Source organism: Rosa chinensis, chromosome 4, assembly GCF_002994745.2.
Source record: "Rosa chinensis cultivar Old Blush chromosome 4, RchiOBHm-V2, whole genome shotgun sequence".
NCBI classification, from domain to species: Eukaryota; Viridiplantae; Streptophyta; class Magnoliopsida; order Rosales; family Rosaceae; genus Rosa; species Rosa chinensis.
Genome location: NC_037091.1, coordinates 32,835,966 through 32,855,853, shown reverse-complemented (window position 1 = coordinate 32,855,853; position 19,888 = coordinate 32,835,966). Strand labels below are relative to the sequence as shown.

The window sequence follows — 19,888 nt, the reverse complement described above, 5'->3', positions numbered from 1 at the left end:
CTTTCCATGAATTCCTGCATCATTTAAGTCCATATTAAAGCTCTTTATGGCCCACCAAGCTTTGTGCTCCAGCTCCACAGGCATATGGCAAGCTTTGCGTACACAAGTCTGAAATGGGGCATACCTATTGGCGTCTTTTACGCAGTCTTATAGGCCCATAAGGAATCATCAAGCATTTGACTCCAATCCATGCGATTTGGGCTAACAACTTTCTCCAAAATCTTTTGATTTCACAATTTGAAACTTCAGCTTGTCCATTAGTTTGTGGGTGGTAAGGCGTTGACACCTTATGTGTCCCATTATATTACTGATCCTCCATCACTTATAATCGCTCAAGGCATTCCAAACCTAGAAAAAATATTAGATCGAAGAAAATATACAACAACTTGAGAATCATTAGTATGGTTGACTTTTGCTGCTTCCACCCGTTTTGACACATAATCCACAGTAAGAAGAATATAAAAACCTTAAGATGAAGGAAAAGGGTGCCCCATAAAATCTACATCCCAAACATAAACAATTTCAACAATTAAAACATTAGTTAAAGGCATTTGATTTTTAGGTCCTGTATTTTAGGTTCTTTGGCATCTATCACAAGTCCTACAAAAAGCTATGCATCTTTAAATAAACTAGGTCAATAAAAACCAGATTCCAACACCTTAAAAGCAGTTTTCTTAGAACCAAAATGACCCCCACAATTTTCATAATGGCAAAATGTTAATATATGATTAAATTCAGATTCATGCAGACAACGTCTAATTATTAAACGATCTGCACAAAATTTCCAAAGATATGGATCATCCCAAACATATTGCCTAGCATTCTTTTTAAGTTTTGCATGCATAGAACTCTGACAAAGTGTTTGGTATTTTTTTGGTTACTAAGTAATTAATTTACTATGTCGGCATGCCAAGGCTCACTTATCTTTATTCCGAAGAGTTCTTCATCCGAAAAAGTCTCCGCAAGGCATATGGCGTCCTCATCATGTTCAAGGTGACTCAAGTGATCCGCTTCCACGTTATCACTTTCCTTTTTCTCATTAATTTCAACATCAAACTCTTGAAGAAGAAGAATCCATTGAATCAGCCTTGATTTTGCCTCCTTTGATAGCAATTATGTGTTCACCATGGGTAAGACCGCAATATCTTGGAGGTCTACAAAACAGACCTTAGTCATTATATCTTCGAACCATGTAGAGATTATTTCTATTCACGAAGTGGTTCGTGAATGTATATGGATTCGATCCATAATTACGCATATTCGAAGCAATTGTGGTTTGAAGTCTACTACAGATGAGCCTACGAGCATTTATGAGGATAATGCTGCTTGCTCTGAACAAATGAAACAATGCTACACCAAAGGCGACAACACCAAGCATAATCAACAACAACAGACTCTCCTCAAGATCAAAGTGAACTAGGTTCGATTTGAGGACAATGTGGCAGACTTGTTCACTAAGCCATTGCCTAAATCCACTTTTGAGAAACATGTTGGTAGCATCGTTTGCGGAAGTTATCCGAACTCCTATGACCGTAGTCATCAAGGGGAGATGCAGACATCAGGGGGAAATGTCTACATGTATGTTCTCGAAACGTGAAGGGTGTGTTGTACTCTTTTTCTTCTTTGACGGATGTTATTTTTGTCCCACTGGGTTTTTGTTACTCGGCAAGGTTTTTGACGAGGCAACGAGAGGAGCACCACATTTGGGCAACATAAGGAGGAGTGTTTAAAGACATCTGATTTATATGTCTGGCCCAAACTTTAGTAACTTGTCCAAGTTGTAATTGGGTTTGTCTTACAGATATTCTCGGAGATATCTTATTCAATATATGATTAAATTTCTTTGTAAGACTCATATTCTCTTGTTGTAATCCTCTATATAAAGAGGCCCCTATTATCAATGAAAGACACAGCTTATTCTCTCCTAATTTCTGATTTCCTAAAACAAAGTCATTATATTGTTGATTTAAGACATCATGAGGAATGAAGCCTATTCGGCACACCGACACCAATATGAGATAACAAGGGGTGCAAACCACGCGTCGTTTGTAATGAAGTTACTGCATGAAATTACTGATCTTCGCGACAATTTTATATGTATTTTGCAACTTTTGGATGATTTCTTTCATCTCATGTATTGTCAATATTTCATTAACCCAGGGTTTCCTCCAATATCAATTGCTAGAGCCATTTGGAATTGATATCTGCCGGGAATTGATGTCTTTTTTGAGTTAGCCCAGGGTAAGTATTTCATGCATGCATGGTTGATTACACACATTTTTATGCATGTAATCGTATCTAAAATACTAAAAATAAGCCAATCCTCATGTCAATTAATATGTAATTAATCCTTTTTTATTTATTTTCTAGAAAATAAGCGGAGTTACGAAAACGAGAGAAAATAGTCCGAAATTGGAGCAAATTGGAGTTTCCGACAAAAGGACGAAATTGTCAATGCGGGTCAACTGTGGTCAACGCCATTATGGGAGTGAATTTTTTTTTTTTGAAAAGGGGTTTGGAACCCAGTCAAGCTGGGAGGCTCATCCCCACGCCCATATTATTATTTATTTCATTACGTCGCATAGGGGGGGAAGTAATACCTGAACCCCTAGCGCTCATATTCAATAGACAAGAATCCTGATAGAGAACATCCTTTAAGAAACCAGGCGCCTCCTCTAAAGATAGATCAATAACATGACCTAGACTAGCAAAGTGGGCCAATCTATCCGCCACACTATTTGCTTCTCTATAGATATGCCGAATTACATAAATATCAAATTCACATAAATATCAAATTCACATAAATAATCCTTGCAATCGTCTGTAATACGACTTACCTCAAAAAAATCCACCTCTTGACGGTTTAAGGCAGCAACCAAGACAGAGGAATCACTCTCTAATTCTATCTCCTTCCACCCTTGATGAATAGCCAACAATAAACCTGCTCTACATGCCTGTGCCTCATAATGAAGAACGGAGTTAACATGGGGCAGAAAGCTGGACCATGCTCCTCTGAAAGCTCCAAACTCATCACGCACTATAACCCCAATTCCCCCACTTTGAGACTCACTCCTGAAGGCCCCCATCCACATTTATTTTAAGCCTTCCACGTGGTGGGGACACCCACTTAATTGCCTAGTTATCTCCCACCGTTAGCAGCGGTTCCACCCCATCTCGTTGCTCCCTTGTTCTCGTAAAGCCTATGCTCTGGAGTTCCGGAGATCTCATAATCCACCCCGACCACTTCTCTTAAAACAATCCGAACCTGCGACCACCTCCAGAGTTCTCAAAATCCACCTCAACCGACTACCCCTTGTGCACCAAGGACCTTTGTTGAGCCAACAACCACGCTTCCTTCTTCTCGGCATTGAGCAAAGCATCATACGTCAGCATAGTGATTTCCCCCATTTCCCTTCTCCGACAAGTCTTCCCCGTATGCGCTAGTAAGCCACAAAAGAAACAAAAATGCAGTAAGCGCTCGTATTCCAGATCGAATCACCTACTCTCCGGCCAACCTGCAGGTTTAAAGTGAACCCACTTCTTCAATGGCACCTCCATATCAACACCCACTCGAATACGAAGAAAAGTCCCCAGGGCCCCAGCACTACTGCCTCTGACGGCTCTGATAAAATGTCCAATCGCAGTCCCAATACAACGACCTGTATTTACCAGTCTATTATCCTCCATGAAAATCGGCGGCAATCCCCGAATTCTGATCCAGAAGTATTGGACTTGAAGTGATACCCAAAGAGGATCCTCCATGCCATCCGTAATCGCTACTGCCATCAATGATTTTTCAAAAGACCAAGGACAGCCCCACAACACCCATTTCAGATCTACCTCCCCCTTGAAGGAGAACAATAATCTCCGGCCACCATCTAATGAACAGGCCGTAATCCGGCTACGATCTGGTGGATCCGATTTGCGAATCCATAAGTTCTTCATCATACTGATCATAGCCTCCACTTTGTAGGGCTTAGGAGTCAACAACTTTGCAACCAGGAAGAATCTCTTAGGGCCGGCCTCCAACTCCTCTTGAGGTAGCACCACTTCCACCTCCGTATCCTTCAGCGCTAACTGTTTGATGAAATTACCGATAACCTCTTCCATTAAACCGAGAACCCGAGTGCAAACACACCAGCCACTGACGAGTGAGTGAATCCACCAGGACATAAAGCCACCCACTTATGCCGTAGTCACCGACACCACTTTATCCTTAGAGAAGACAAAGCAAACCCTTACTTTCGAAACAGAGAAGGGACCTAATCCATTTACCCAAGGGAGTGAAATTAAATTCTGATAGAATGTGTGGAAGTGCGTAGAAAAGAGAAGAGAAGCGAGAAGAAAAATAAAAAGAAGAGAGAAAGCAAAACAAAGTAAAAGAGAAAAGGAAAAAAGAGAGAGAAAAAAAAAATCTGAATCATGCTAACGTCATCATGACTTCAGCACATTCCATTTCCTTAGGGCTAGGTTCGGATCGGTCCGGTCCGAAAAAGTTGAAAACCGAGACCAAAACCGGCACTATCGGTTCGGTCCGGATCGGTCTTTTGAGCATGTTAAAACTGATGAGAAACCAACCCGAAAACAATCGAGCCGGTCTTTCGGTTTTTCGGGCCAAGAAACTTATTTTTCCATATTTCACTCATTTCAGTCTAATGGAGCCGGTCTAGGTAACTTGCTTCCAATTTTCATAATGCCAGATAAAAGCTATAAGCTAATGGAGCTGCACAAAACATCAGAAACTCTGCAAAACTGTGCTTACTGCACTTACTGCAGAATTGCTGATTCACACAGACATACTCAATCTTCTCATAGTGCTCCCATACCATCGAACGCTCCCTCGACCCTGTGGATGTACTCTTCCTCGGTCTCTTTTTAGGTTTTGGTGGCCGTGACGATGTCATCGTAGATGGAGTTCCAGCAGAAGATGGTGTACCAGTACTTGCAGTTGCAGCAACGATAGCATTCTCAGCAATTTCTGTGTCGGGATCAGACTTGGAATTGGAGTTTGAATTACTCGATTCCGAATTTGAATTGGGTTCGAAATGGCTTGAGGATTGGGATTGGTTTTGTGGTGTGTTTGCAGTGGATAAATCCATGGGTGATTGATCGACACTCAAGAGTCGAGAGTGAAGAAGAACTGAAGAAGTGAAGAACATAAGAAATGAAGTTGGGTGACCGTTTTCTCGAACTGCAGAGGACGGCTTGGAATGGGGTCTTTAGGTCGAAGACTGGAAATGAAATTGGGTGATTACCTGCAAGTGAGTTTAGGGTATCCTCTATAGACTCAGCTGATAACCAATTAAAATTAGACACGTAGACAAGTACAAAGAATCGGTCCGGATTGGGCCTAATCGGTCCCCCGAATATGAAAACTGAGCCCAACCCGAAGAACCCTTTAATCGGTTCGGTTTAGCCCGAATGGAGAAATTCAGCTATCAAACCCGACCTGAATGGTAGGCTTCGGTCCAGATCAAACCGGTTTCTCGGTCTATCGGGTGAAAACGCCCAGCCCTACATTTCCTTCTCCCTTCTTCCTCACATGCACATGCACAGCTTTCTTCTTTTTCTTCGTTTATATTTATTTTCTCTTTTTTCCTCTCTTCCTCTCTCTTATCGCGTGCACCTTATCTCTCCATTCTCTTCAATTGCACCACACACTCACATCCATATATATTAACTCACACCAGACCACCCTTAATTCCATTCTATCACCAACAGTGCCGCAATTAGCCTTGGGAGAGGGCTGCTGCCCTCTTCCCTCCTCCCCTTCCATTTTCACATTTTAGTTAGTTTTCTTTTGGGAATTTAAAGAATAACTCATCTAAGACTTCAAGGATTCATCATGGGCTTCAACCTCTACTAGATTCAAGATTTGGGTATTTGTGGGAGTTGTAATTTAAGGGTATGCATACTAGCTTTTTATCTAATTGTGACAATTCTTGTTTTCTCCTACACTTCTGTACTCTTTTATCTTCGAATTTTGTAATTTTGATGTCTATGATTATGGGTTGTGAGTAATTTCTTTGTTGGGGGTTAGGATTGTGTACCCTAACTCAAATTTGATGTAATGGATGCTTAATTTAATTTATATATTGAATTTGTTAATTATTGGATGCTTGTGTTTTGTGATAATTGATTAGAATGCATGCTTAGGAATTGTCAACTCTTGGGTTTGTGTTTTAATAAGTCTAGATTAAAATTCGGGGGATGACATCCTTAGATTTTAGAGCTAGAACCCCGATTTAATAATCGTGGGAAGTACAAGCATGGTTCACTACATGATTAGCTTGATCGTAATTATGGTGAGTTTGGTTGCCTAATTCCTCGATCTCTAGGCCTCTTGATGTGAATTAGTGACCATTGAACCGGCTCTAATTCATGCCAAGTAAGTTCCTACGGCCCTTGAACCGGAGTAGGAATACCATGAAAGGGAATTTCGACCCTTGAGTCTTGAAAAGCCTTGGGTAGGGCTTCTACCATCTTTGGTAAATTGCATATCAATTAAATTAGCATCTAGAGCATTGAATTAGGGTTAGGATTCACCCCAAGCTACCAATCCTCAATTTATCTCAATTTCTTACTTTGCATTACTTTATTTAATTTAGTTGTTATTTGAGTTTTCATTTAAATTATTGCAATCTAGTTTCTAGAAATTCAAATTACTATTTTTGGTGACAATTTCTATCTCGTTGTAAATAGTCATCACTAGGTCTTAGTTTTGATTAGGCTTCGGTGAAAACTAAAACCGAGTATTGCTAAGACTTGGTGTCTTAGAGTATCATTTTTATTTATTTTCTTTTTCTTTTTCTTTGTTTGCTAAGTGTCTTTATTTCCGATTACCCAAGGATTGTGGGTTAGCCACTAATCCCCGTGGTACGATAACTTTGGGCATAATATTTCCCTATCTTAACAATGATACGTACGCTTGCGTAAATGTGTATCAAGTCAATGGTTTTTTGCTTTGTTAGTAATTTGTACAATGAAATGATTCTAAAAGTGCCATGTGTGCCATTTTGTTAAAATTGATAATGCTAGTGTACATGCTGTAATTGATATCTGTTATTAATTGATGAGGACTTTGGGGTGAGCATCTGTTACCATTGATAACTCAATTTCTCTAGATATCATCACCATTTCAGGCCGGGTATCTGTAGCTAATAGGGAATAAGAAACACATTGCATTATTTAATTTGTTTGGGAATCTACTTTGCTGCATAATTTTGAAGAAGAAGAAGAAACTTTATTAACTAGATACGATTACAATCGTACAAGAGGGCATCCAGTATAAACTCTGGAGCAGTAGTAAACCATTCAAGATGGACATTTGAATCAAAACTATGACTAGCTAGACTATGAGCAACCATATTTGCTTGTCTAGGAGTAAAACTGATTACAATCTCCCCTATGACATTCACTAAACCTTTGATATTAGAAATCAAAGCAGCTAAATCAGAAAGATTCTCAGCCATGGAATTGATAGCCTGAATCGCATATAGACAATCACTCTTAATCACAGCCTGTGTAACATTCAAGGCCTGCAATAACTCTAGGCCATACTTGATAGCCACCAGTTCAGTATGCAATGGAGAGGTAACGAAAGCTGACCTGTAAGAGAACGCAGCAATGAAACCTTCATGGGCATTCCTTAACACTCCACCTGTACCGCCATACTGAACAGTTGGAAGGAAAGCCCCATCCACGTTTAACTTAAGCCTATCTTCCGTGGGTGCCATCCATTTCTTCCTACGAGGAGGATGACTTCGCACCAACAGTGCAGCATCCCTGTGGACTCGGGAATACTCCTCAAACTAGGCCATTGCAGAGGCCGCAACCCCCAACCCTGTTTGAGTCCGATCCCTCCACAGCTTCTCATTCTGATTCCTCCAGATACTCCACATCAGAACAAGAAGTTTATCAAAAAGCTCGGGAGGCATAGAAGTAGCTCTCTCCAGGAACCAGTCCTTCCAAGTGGCACATTAATTTACAGAAATCTAGTGTTGTGTTCAGTGGTAATGTTAGCCTTCAGATGCGAAATCAGTTGGCCGGAATCTTGGGTGTTGAATGTGTTAAGGAGCATGGGTTGTATCTAGTACTCCCTATCCATGTTGGACATAACAAGACAGCCATTTTTACTTATTTGAAGGAACAACTCACAAAAAAGCTCATCAGTTGGAGAGAAAAACTTCTGAGTATAGGAGGGAAGGAGTTGCTTATCAAGGTAGTTGCCCAGACTTTGCCAAATTATGTCATGAATTGTTATGCGTTACCGACATCACTCTGTGACGATCTTCAACAACTTTGCTGCCAATTCTTTTGGGGTAGTACAGATGATAAACGTAAAAATCCACTGGAGGTCTTGGGAGAGGATGTGCCTTCCAAAAGCTCAAGGAGGTCTGGGTTTCAAAAATCTTCATGCTCATAACCTGGCCATGTTGGCAAAGCAAGGATGGCGTTTACTCTCCCATCCTTCTACGCTTGTAGCCCAAGTATTCAAGGAGCTATACTATCCTCATGGTACTTTCCTCACTGCAGATATGGGGGAGCGACCATCGTACTCTTGGAGGAGTAATATGGAGGCTAGGCCTGTATTGCAGGCTGGATTAACCTAGCGGATTGGCAACGGGGCTTCTGTGGGTATATGGGATTCGGACTGGATTCCACAGGTTTCTCATCATTCCTTAGTCCGGCCTCCAGATACTGTCTTTGAGAGAGTTGCAGATTTGATTAACCAGTCTACATGGTCGTGGGATGAGGCTGCTGTACTAATGTGTTTTGAGCCTCAGGTGGCTACACAGGTTCTCTCCATCCCTCTTAGTAGACATCATGGTCAAGATCGAGTGGCGTGGAAATTGTACAAGAGAGGTTTCTTCTCAGTGAAGTCCGCTTATACGGTAGCTTGTGATCTTGTCATGGGCTACCAGTTCGCTTCAACTTCAGTTGGAGACCCGTATGGTCCGGTCTGGAGGGCTCTTTGGAAGGCAAAAGTCCCCAGTAAGGTTGTTATCTTTGGGTGGCGGGCAATGCAGAACCTTCTTCCTACTCGAGCTGCTCTGTCGACCAAAGGATATTCGGAGGATCTGCATTGTGTTGTCTGCTCCAATGCTATTGAATCGGTGGAACATTTGTTCTTCCAGTGTCCCTTCTCTACAGAGATCCTATACACTACTAGAATAATGTCATTAGACATCACCACTATTAAATCGGTCAGGATTGCACCTGATGTTAAAAATCATGTTACCATCAGTTTGTGAAGAAACCAATTTCTATTGTTATTATGGACATCAGTCACCAAAGAAACCGATGAGAAAAGTTTCGTACGAAAAATTTACAAAAACGCGGAGGGACTAAGTTGAAAAATTTGAGAAACGCGGGACTTAAAATTTCATTCCCCCCACACTTAGTTATTTTTCTCACATGACTTGCATTGACTTTGAGTCATTCCCATACCCTAACTCATTTTCACCCGACCTCCTCGTCTTCCTCCTCCGCCTCTGAGCTAGCCATCTTGGGCACCTCCATTCCCTTCAACTCTCTCAAGCTCGATTGTATGCACAATCAATCTCTCTCTCTCTCTCTCTCTCTTTCTCTCTCTCTCTCTCTCTCTCTCTCTCTCTCTCTCTTCACCGACGGCTACTTCCAGAGAGACCGCCAGTGAAGCGACCAGATTCTGATCAAGTCCCTACCATGGAGCAACTGGAAGGTAAGCGTTCGTAGATATAGATGATTCTCTCCGTGCGTACCCAGTGAGTTCATGATTTAGGGTTTTCAATTTGGGGCTTTTGTTTTCTTGTTTGTTTCAGCAGCTCAATTTGTTTAGTTTACCTATTCACTTTTCCCCCATTTGCAGTTTGCTTTCCCAATCTCTCTTCTTTCTTCCATTATTATGTTTATATTGGCATGAGAAAGAGAAGGAGAAGGAGATTAAGATTTTCATCATGGGTTCCTTGTCTGGAATCCTTCAACGCCCTCTAATCACCGCCACCGCTGTTGGCTTTGCTTCTTTTTCTTCCGACTTCTCCCTCATACTGCCCTCTCACAAATCCAACTCCAACGTCTCCTCCTCGGATTTATCTACTTCAACAACAACAACTTTGTCATCGGACATTTCGCTTTCTAAACTCGCAAACCTCTCCTTTGTCTCCAGAATTCAAGTACCTGTTCCCACCATTAACTTCCCAATTCCCAATTCCCACTGCAATTCCCTCTATTTGTCGGTTGCATCTTCCCCAGCTCTTCTTAAGCTCTATCACTCTGCACACTTGGCCAGAGCGCCCAACCCAACTCCATATAAACATGATACATCATCATCTGCTTCCGTCCCTGACGTCTCCTACAGATGGCATTTGCCTGAGCCAAATGCTCTTGATGTTTCCGGCACCTCTGATTGTTCATCTGCAAAGATGAGGACTGTGGTCGTTTTGCTGGATGGTTAGGAGCAAAGCAAAAGCATCTCAAGAGGTATGCCGACTGGAATACTTCCTAGGGCTTTCACATCATTACCTGTACTTTACCCATGGCTGACATTCTCAAATACCAGCCTGGTGGTAAAGTCGAACACCACATTGACCTGCTTGTCAGTCATTTGGCTAATTGGTTAGAAGAGGAGCAGGGAAAGAACCTGCTTTTTCATACTTTTAGCAACACCGGATGGTTAACGTGAGTGTATTCTTTCCCTTTCTCTCTCTTTTATGCATAAACTCTCAATATGATATGTTAACATCTCTGATTTGCCTGTCTAAGATTTTTTCTTCATTTGTTTGTTGGGTTTCATGTTACAGGTATGGTGTAATGTTGGAGAAGTTCCAGAAGCACGATCCTTCTGTAATGGGCAGGATTCGGGGCTGCATTGTGGATTCCGCACCTGTTGCAGCACCTGACCCGCAGGTAAATGATAATAGCACTTCTGCAGCTGGGAAAGAACACAGATTTTGTACTAATGCTTGCTAAAAACTGAAAGACCATATCTACAATCACATACTCAATGTTTTTTTTTCTTTTTCTTTTTGGTCCAAGTCACCATTGGTATCAAGATATGGATGATGTTTTACAGTATATAAATGCTATTAGTGGTGCAATACTATAATCGACTGCATGTGAAATTACTAGTAATGCAATACTTTAATTTGGTTAATCATATTCTGACAGCAGAAGTTAACACCAAGACCTTCCCCAATGTTGTTTTACAGAGCTGGTTAGCTTGAGTTTTCCTTGTTACTTCAGTGTTCCTTGTCATTAGTCTTAAAACTCCAGTACTTGTTAATCCCACCTCTTTCATTCCAGCTACTGTCCTTTATTTGTTGTCCGGTTTCTATTTCTATCTGGGGACTGGATGAGTTATCAGTTACCTTTTATGTTTCTTTTCCTGTTTTCAAACAGCTGTTTGAGTTTTTCATGGAAGTTATATGCTTTTTTAATTGTTTTTGGCTTCCCAGGTTTCTTTTGATGATTTCTGTTTAGCTGACCGTCTAATCAATCTAATTCTTGTCTTTGTGTAGGTCTGGGCTTCTGGTTTCTCTGCAGCCTTTCTGAAAAAGCATAGTGTAGCAACGAAAGGAACCACAGACGCTAGTGAGTCAGGGATGGATGCTTTGGTTGACAGCAAGGCAGTAGTGGCACCCAAACCTGCAGTAACTGAGGCAGCTTTGCTTTTAGTTTTGGAGAAGTTCTTTGAGGTGGTTTTGAATCTTCCTACAGTGAACAGGTACTCTATCTTGGTATTAGGCAGTCTAGTGTATTTTTGGATAGGAAACAGGTAGTCTATCTGGAAAAAGTTTTGGCTTTATTATTTGGGGGAAAATGAAATCAGATGCCTGATTAATTGGAGTGATAGTTAAGATGTTGTTCTCAAATTCCAAATATCGGTTCAGTACTCAAAGCCCTCTTTTAGGTATAAATACTCAACTTATTGATCTCTTCTTTTGCAGGAACCAGAATCTTTAACAGGTGCATATAGTTTCTAACATCATGTGCATATAGTTTTTAACATTTATTAGCACAATTATGACCAAAATCTTTCCATTTCAATCTGCAACTGTATAAAGATTAAAGAATCTAATCTTTAGTGTATATTTCGGGTACTGCAGAATGACGATGGTGGCTGGGGACTACACATCGAAGGTCACAGCACCATGTTCAGCACAGCTCTCAGCTATATTTGTATGCGTATTCTCGGAGAAGGACATGATGATGGGGGCCAAGACAATGCTTGTCCAAGAGCTAGAAAGTGGATTCTTGATCATGATGGTGTCACACACATGCCCTCTTGGGGAAAGACTTGGCTTTCGGTAAGGATACCAGTAATGCCAGGGCACCCAAATCTTTTAATTTGTTCACCAAAGGACGTTGATCAATACCTTATTTCAAATAAACTATGCTAATTTAGACAAAATTGGACTATTTGGTGACTGCCAGTATTCATTACACATATAAGTTATATTTTTATCCCGAGGAGGAGACTAGCTGCAATATGCTTAAAGCCTCAAATGCTGTGCTTATAATTGTACGAAAATAATTTCTTGTAGATACTTGGTTTGTTGATTGGTCTGGAAGCAACCCTATGCCCCCAGAGTTTTGGATTCTTCCTTCATTTCTTCCTATGCATCTAGGTAATTAATTCCCTCTGAAAGTAGTAAGTACTCTTTTTGTAAGTACGGTTTTTCTGTTTGCCTCTGAAGTTTACGGTTTTTCTGTCAAGACCAGCAGCTTTGGTTTGACCAGTAGCTCTGATTGATAACTTGATAAATTGGAGGTGTTTTTGTAATTGGAAGATTGTATTTTTAGTGATATACAGTGATTGATTTTTGTTATGTTTGCAGGAGCGGATCCAGGATTCAATTGTTGTCTAGGCTGATTAGAAGTGCATATTTTTTTTTTTGAGGTTTGAAACCCAGTGGGAGGCTCATCCTCACGCCTTTATTATTTTCAATCAAAACATACAACGGAGGGGACATAAAACCAAACCCCGTAAATTAAAAACTACAAGCATACATTTGTTGTAAAACAACAATAAATTAACTAAATCATACCCTCCGAGGCCCACTCACTTCAAACTCAGCAATCACAGAATCATTATCAAGGCTATCGGCAAATTCTTTTTCGATGTAGAGAACCATCAAATCATCAAAAAACTCATCTTCCATCTTATTTCGAAATTTATTTTTATCATCAAAGACATCAGTCATTCTGCATTTAGTCGGTAATTCTAACTAAAAATAGTTAAAATACAATCATCAATTCATCAAAGCCTCATAGGCTATCCACCAACTGACCGAGTCACCGAGAGTCCGAGACCGACCAGGTGACCATGATCAAGAATTCAAGATCCTCATTTCCTCAGTTCTTCAGTTCCTCACTCCTCAGCGGCTCAACTAACATGGAATCTCTGTCTCTCTATCTCTGTCTTTGTCTCTCTCCGCCACTGGTAGCACCGTAGCAAACAGAATCGGCGACGACGAGACTCGATCTGGGCCGACTGGGCGAGACTGCGAGAGGAGATATTATGACCGTCCCTCATTGATTGTCCACGGATTCCATTATCAAGAAGTGTATCCACAGCTTCTTGTACCAATTTCTCCTGACACATTACTAATTCTCCTGGCTGGGTATGGCCTGAAAGGTAGAAATATATATACGTAAGGGTTTTTAGCCCAAAATCTTGTCTAGGCTCAAGCCCATAGAGCCTTCCATGTCGGTCCGCCCCTGTATGTTTGTTTTGTCATGAATTGATCATTGATCATTGATTTTTGAATTTTGTAGTTGTGTAGATACTTTTCACGAAGAGAAGAGCAAACGTGAAAGAAGAAAAGAAAACAAAGCTTTGACTATGGAATTGTTGGTTGTGGCATATTCGTCCCTTGTATCCAAAATGGAGGAGATTATATATAGGTTGGTCATGCTGGAATTTTCAGCCACACAGAAGTATTCTCTTGCATCTAATTCAACTTATAATGTGGAAGAGGCTGGTGATCTGTAAGGCAGAAATGGAGGAATGTATAGACTTGATAATGGAAGAATTAGAGAGAGTTTGTAAGAGTTAGTGAAAAAGTTTGTGAACCAGCTTTTATGATATGTAAAATGATATCATATTCGGCAAACATTATAAGATTGTGATTACTACTCTTATCGCCTAAACCCGCAGCATCGCGCGGACGTACTTTCTAGTATGATGTCTAGATATAAAGTTGAAATCAGTTTTAACCATAAAAACTGATGTCTAGGAATACAGATACATCAGTTCCAAAATGAAAATCGATGTTACTGAAATATACATACATCGATTTTTTGTCGAAAACGATATGTTACTGAGCACCAGACATCAGTTCCAAAATGGAAATCGATGTTACTAAAATATACAGACATCGATTTTTTGTCGAAAACGATATGTTACTGAGTACCAGACATCGGTTCCAAAATGTCTGTAACAGTATCAGTCATCGATTCTTAAATCAATAACGATGTTAAAACGCAAACTTGTGTTGTGTAATCTATATTTCTTTAATCATTAAATACAATAAAATGTGGGTTTAACAATAGTAAAACATGTAAGTTTGTTATCATTTAAACCTATTTACATCGATTTATAATTAGGAACCGATGTCTACACGAATACTAGACATCGGCTAAAAACAGATGTCTGCATTTTCCAGATCTTTCTCATCACCCACAAAGACATCGGTTTGGTTTTTGTTTCTCATCGGTTTTTGGCCGATGTCTGGGGCCATAATTCTAGTAGTGTGCTAGGTGCTCCTTCGTTCCATCTTTAGTCTTCATCTGCTACTTTGCTGCATAATGGGGAATGATTGCGATTCTATATTGTAGATTGTTCGAAAGGGGAGTGGTTACACTTCATTTGCGCTTTTAATTACAAAGCAAGGGGATTTATGTGATTGTAAACATTTGGTGACAGAAAGAACCATGATTCAAGAACAGGTGTATGCTTGGCTTTTTTTATTTAGATTGCGGCTAGTGGCAGTAAATGATGTCATTGTTCTAAGCAAAGAATAAGGAACATTTAGGATTGCATATAAGAGGTGTGTACATATGGAAATTCATCTATGATATGCGCTGGTAAATATGGGATACAGCAATCAAACTTGGTAGTGCTAGTTGGTTTGATTTTCAAGGTCTGGTGTTCGACAATATCACTATTGCAGATTCTCATAGAGGGCTAGGATTCTAGATACGTGATGGAGATAAAATTTTCTCTAGCTTTTTTCAATTCTTGTTATGATCGTTACTTTTGCAGAAATATAATAAAATTAAAATCCCACTATTATAGTTCCAGCTTGGGTTCAACACTTCAAGTAATGTCATTTGTTACTTTGATAAGAAAATTTGTCCAATGAAGTACTCTGGACAGGAAATGTGATAGTCCAATAAATTTGTTCCTTTTCATAGTACTAAAATATTAAACCTGTGCAGGAAATGTGAGTGATGTTTCAAATATTAATATTAGTACAAGATATTGTGATCCGTCCTGGTGGGGAAGAGCAGAGCCTATATATGTCAAGCTCCAAACACAGGCTTCTTAGCTAGTGATTTGAGATTCATCAACTTGAATCTTTCTGTACGGATGTTAAGGTCAGATATTGCTGATTTTGGTTCTTGTTTGTGAAATTCGTAAGTTGAGACCTTTGAGTTGTGATTTCTGTTTGGTTTAGCTATAACCATCTTTATATGATTCATCCCGTGATCGAATTCTATCTTTCTGGCTCTTGTGTATATTTGGGGTCCTATAAAGAATAAGAGTGATGAATTATGCATGAAAGGAATGGGGCATAAGATATTTGGAATGGAGTCTAGATTTCCATGCTCTGCTATATGGTTAGTCTTTGTTTGTGCAAAACAAAAAATGGTCATTTTAAACTAGTCATGTTTGGGATACCATTTCGTAATTCTCATCTACTGTTTCAGATGTTCTTGTAAAACCTTATTTGCAGATTATTAATTACCTATGACGAAGACCTTTCAATGTTTACCCTTCGTATCATGACATATAACTCAAGTGAAGAGAATGTGCATAAGGAGATGGTCTAGGAAGACGAGAAATGGAGGTGATAAAAAATACAATTGCACAGATTCTAATGAATGCAACAACTTATTGTTTAGTTTGAAATTTTGAACATGTGTACAAGATAAAGATAATACATGAGAAAAATTTTTAATTTGGTACGGTTACATAATTAAAAAAAAAAACAAAATTATGTATTTTATAAGCATTTTTAAACATTTATGATCATTTTGGTAATTATACATAGCCACAGCATTTTTTACTTACAACTTACCAAACACTAAAAAATTTCTTTTCATTCTCATAGCACTTTTGAAACTGTTTACCAAACACTCATCTACTTCTTATCACAACAAAATCAAAAGTGCTTCTTCTCCCACCAAATTCAAAATTGCTTCTTCTTACAGCACAACAATCCCAAACTGAGCCTAAGAAGACCTGAAACCACGACCACAGATGGTGGTGCCGAAGGTGGACATTCAAGTCTACTACTCTGTACAATTATATAAAGACTAAAAATAGATACTAGTGGTCAATGCACAGCCAACAATTGTCCTGTACATACGTATAGATGTAATCTCGGTCTTAAAGCTTTAAAGTATGTACCCATCAAGCTGAAACATACTTGCATTGCATTCGAATAAGTACAATAAAAAGAGCAAGCCAGCTTTTGACTTCCATAAAAGCTTCATTCTACATTGTTTGGAAAACTTCAAAAAAAAAAAAAAAACAGTACTTATTTGATTATGTTACACTAGTCTAGACAGTGCACCATATCTATAACAAAACAAGCTACTGTTTTTCTACTGCACTGCCTAAGCATATATACTAAGAGCAAGTTCACCCATTGGGTCACCAGGTCATCCAATATTCATTGCTTTTTAGTGTTAATTTCACCCTCTGGGTCACGAGCACAGTGTATTTCGTGCCCTGGGTCACCCTGTACAGTGTTATGGGTCACCATGGTGACCTGCACAGTGTATTTCGTGCCCTGAGTCACGGGCACAGTGTATTTCATGACCCAGAGGAATGAAAATATACACTAAAAAGCAGTGAATAGTAGGTGACCCGGTGACCCAACGGGTGAACTTGCTCTAAGCATGACTAAAACTATCAGCCACATTCATATTTTCGTTGAGCCTGGCAGCTGCAGTAACAGAAGCCGCAACTTCACCTGGACTTATGGTAGTGTCCGTTTTGTTCCTCAACTTGGCACTCACCACTCCTTTGGCATGCTGCCTAGTTGCAGCCTTATCCGTGGGTGACTTGGCGGTCGCACCTGACAGCACATCAAATACCTTAGTCTTGTCTTGCTCCTTGTGAATCTAGCTTTCATCGTACTATTGTTTATAGGGGAAATTCAAGGTTGGGCAAAGAAATAAAAAAATCAAAGTAAAGCTTATCCTTTTTGGACAAGAAAAAAAAGTAAAGCTTATCCGATATAAAAAAAAAAATTACAGCTTAAAATCCCTATTACAACCTATATTATGATAGTTAAAGTTGAAAGTTTTAACACCAGTAGGAGGTAAGGCATGATTTCAACTTGTCAAACCAAATGTGTGTCCTAGATTTACCAAGGAGTCAACCACAAAATATTTCTTTCTCCATATATGTCGAAATTCAATATCCTTAACTAGGAAGCCATCATCTTAATATCATGAACAAGCATTCTAATGTGACATGGAGTTGTTATACTATTGTTGATACTGTCAATAAGTATCTTTGAATTACCCTCCACTTTTATTTTGGTAAGACCATGAAGAAGGGCAACATGGATTCAAGCTCGAAGAGCAAGTGCCTCTGAATTAATTAAGGACTATCCAATACTTCTTTGGTAACACTTCTCTTACATAAGAATGAAGAAGATGAAAACTGGAAAGAGAAAGTAGTAATATCGGGAATGATGATTATATCCCAGAACCTTCTACTCGAAACAAGTTTTAACCTCAAGTTAGAGTTGAGAAAAAGCTAGGTAGGTTTGTAGTCAATGTCAGTGGCATAGCTATAAATTTGGTTAAGGAATGTCAAATTTGTGTCGATGTTAGATTAAATAAAAAAACAAAAATTGAAGAGTGGTTTTAATTATGCTATACTAATCTACAAATTTAAACTCCTAGTAATGTATATGTAAGTACAAGATTTTGTACATGTTATTCGTTGGCATTCCCATACAAAGCTAGTGAAGTATATCATGACAATTCATCACTGAAAAAGCTGGAAAAGGGCCTAATACTGATCTCAATATATCATGACAATTCATCACTGAAGAAGCTGGAAAAGGGCCTAATACTGATCTCAAATACGTCACATATCAGATAAAAGATTGTGATTACATATTGTTTTGAAAAACCTTTCCATGTTTATCTCAATCGGTGTTTAATGTGATTGGAAAGAGGGGGAGTCTTTATCCTCTAAAAAAGGTTTTGAAAACTGCTTTACGATGTAGAGTTTTCTGATTGGGAATTTTAATTGTGCTGCATAGTCTGCACTACCTGTTTTACAAAACTCTCATTGTTTGTTTGATTGATTGATCATACTGCTTGTTCACTGCATTCATCACTTGCATATGTGATTGAGATCAGTGAGGCTTCAAGGCAAGACTGAATCTGAAAGCGTATCCAGATTTCTTCATCTATACAGATTGCTTCATAGTTATTTAGAATAGGTCTTTTACATTTGTGAGCAAGTTAGCATTGTTGCTAGTCAATGTGGTTGAGTTGAATACCACTACTTGTGATCTGTAACAACCTTGATTTATATTGGATTTGATTGTCATGTTGGCTACGTTAAAAGCCACGCAGTGAAGTGTCCTCAGTGGAGAGGTTTACACTGCTTCAGCAATTCTTGTGTTCTTTTATTTGTGTTGTTGCTTGTTTGAATAACTGTCATTACTCAAACTCTATCAATTTTGTTCCATCCGGTAATTATAATTGGCATCAGAGCGGGTTCTAAAGCTTTTTAGTAGATCTGAGGACATGATGGAACGTGAGTGTGACAGAGCTGCTGGTTTGATAAATTGTCCCCCATATTTTGATGGTGAAGATTACTCGCAATGGAAGATCATGATGAGGTTCAAACCTAAGAAAAAGGTACAAAACTTTGCTGTCTCTTCTGTTAAAATGAAAGATGTTGATGATAGTGATTCTGTGGATTTAGCTTTACTAACCAAAGAGTTTAAAAAATTTCTGAAAAATAAAAACTCTTTTGGTAGTACTTCAAAAAGTATATCTAAATTAAAAAAGGGGCAATTATCTGAAAAACATATTGACAAAAACCCCAAAGTCAATAATTTTGACAAAGAAAAAAACGTTGTTGAAAAACCTATACGTTATGAATGTGGTGGTATTGGTCATATCTCTTCTGATTGTGGAAATAGAAAATATAGCTCAAGAAATAACAAGGCTCTTAAGTCAACTTGGAGCGACAGTGAGGAAAATTCTCAAACTGAGAATGAAGAAGAGAATATTGCTTTCACCTCCTCACTTTATCATGAGGCATCTGACGGTTCCGACAGTAAGGGTAAGATTTTTGATGTATCAGATGATGAGACTAATGATAAGTGCAGGGAACTGTATAAAGCTTCAAGAGTGATGCTCAAAAGAAATCTTAAACTTGAGAACGAGATTGAGCAAATCAGAAAAGCAAAGATCAAGGCCGAGTTAAATCTTGAATCATGCAAAGAAAAATGGGAAGGTGAATGCTTTGCTTACACTGACAAAATTGATATTTTGCAGGAGAAGATGAATTCCCAAAATTGGGAGGTGGAGCATATTGAGTTGATTGACAGGATTAAAACCCTTCAGGTTGAAGTTAAAGCTCAATCAAATCTGAATATCTCACTAACCTCTAAAATTGAGAGTTTGTAGGTTAGCTTGA

General features: G+C 39.2%; 1 pseudogene; it reads left to right on the top strand.

Moving 5' to 3' along the window:
• Nucleotides 1–9,634: 9,634 nt before the first annotated feature.
• Nucleotides 9,635–13,870, top strand: LOC112198242 (annotated as a pseudogene).
• Nucleotides 13,871–19,888: the final 6,018 nt, after the last annotated feature.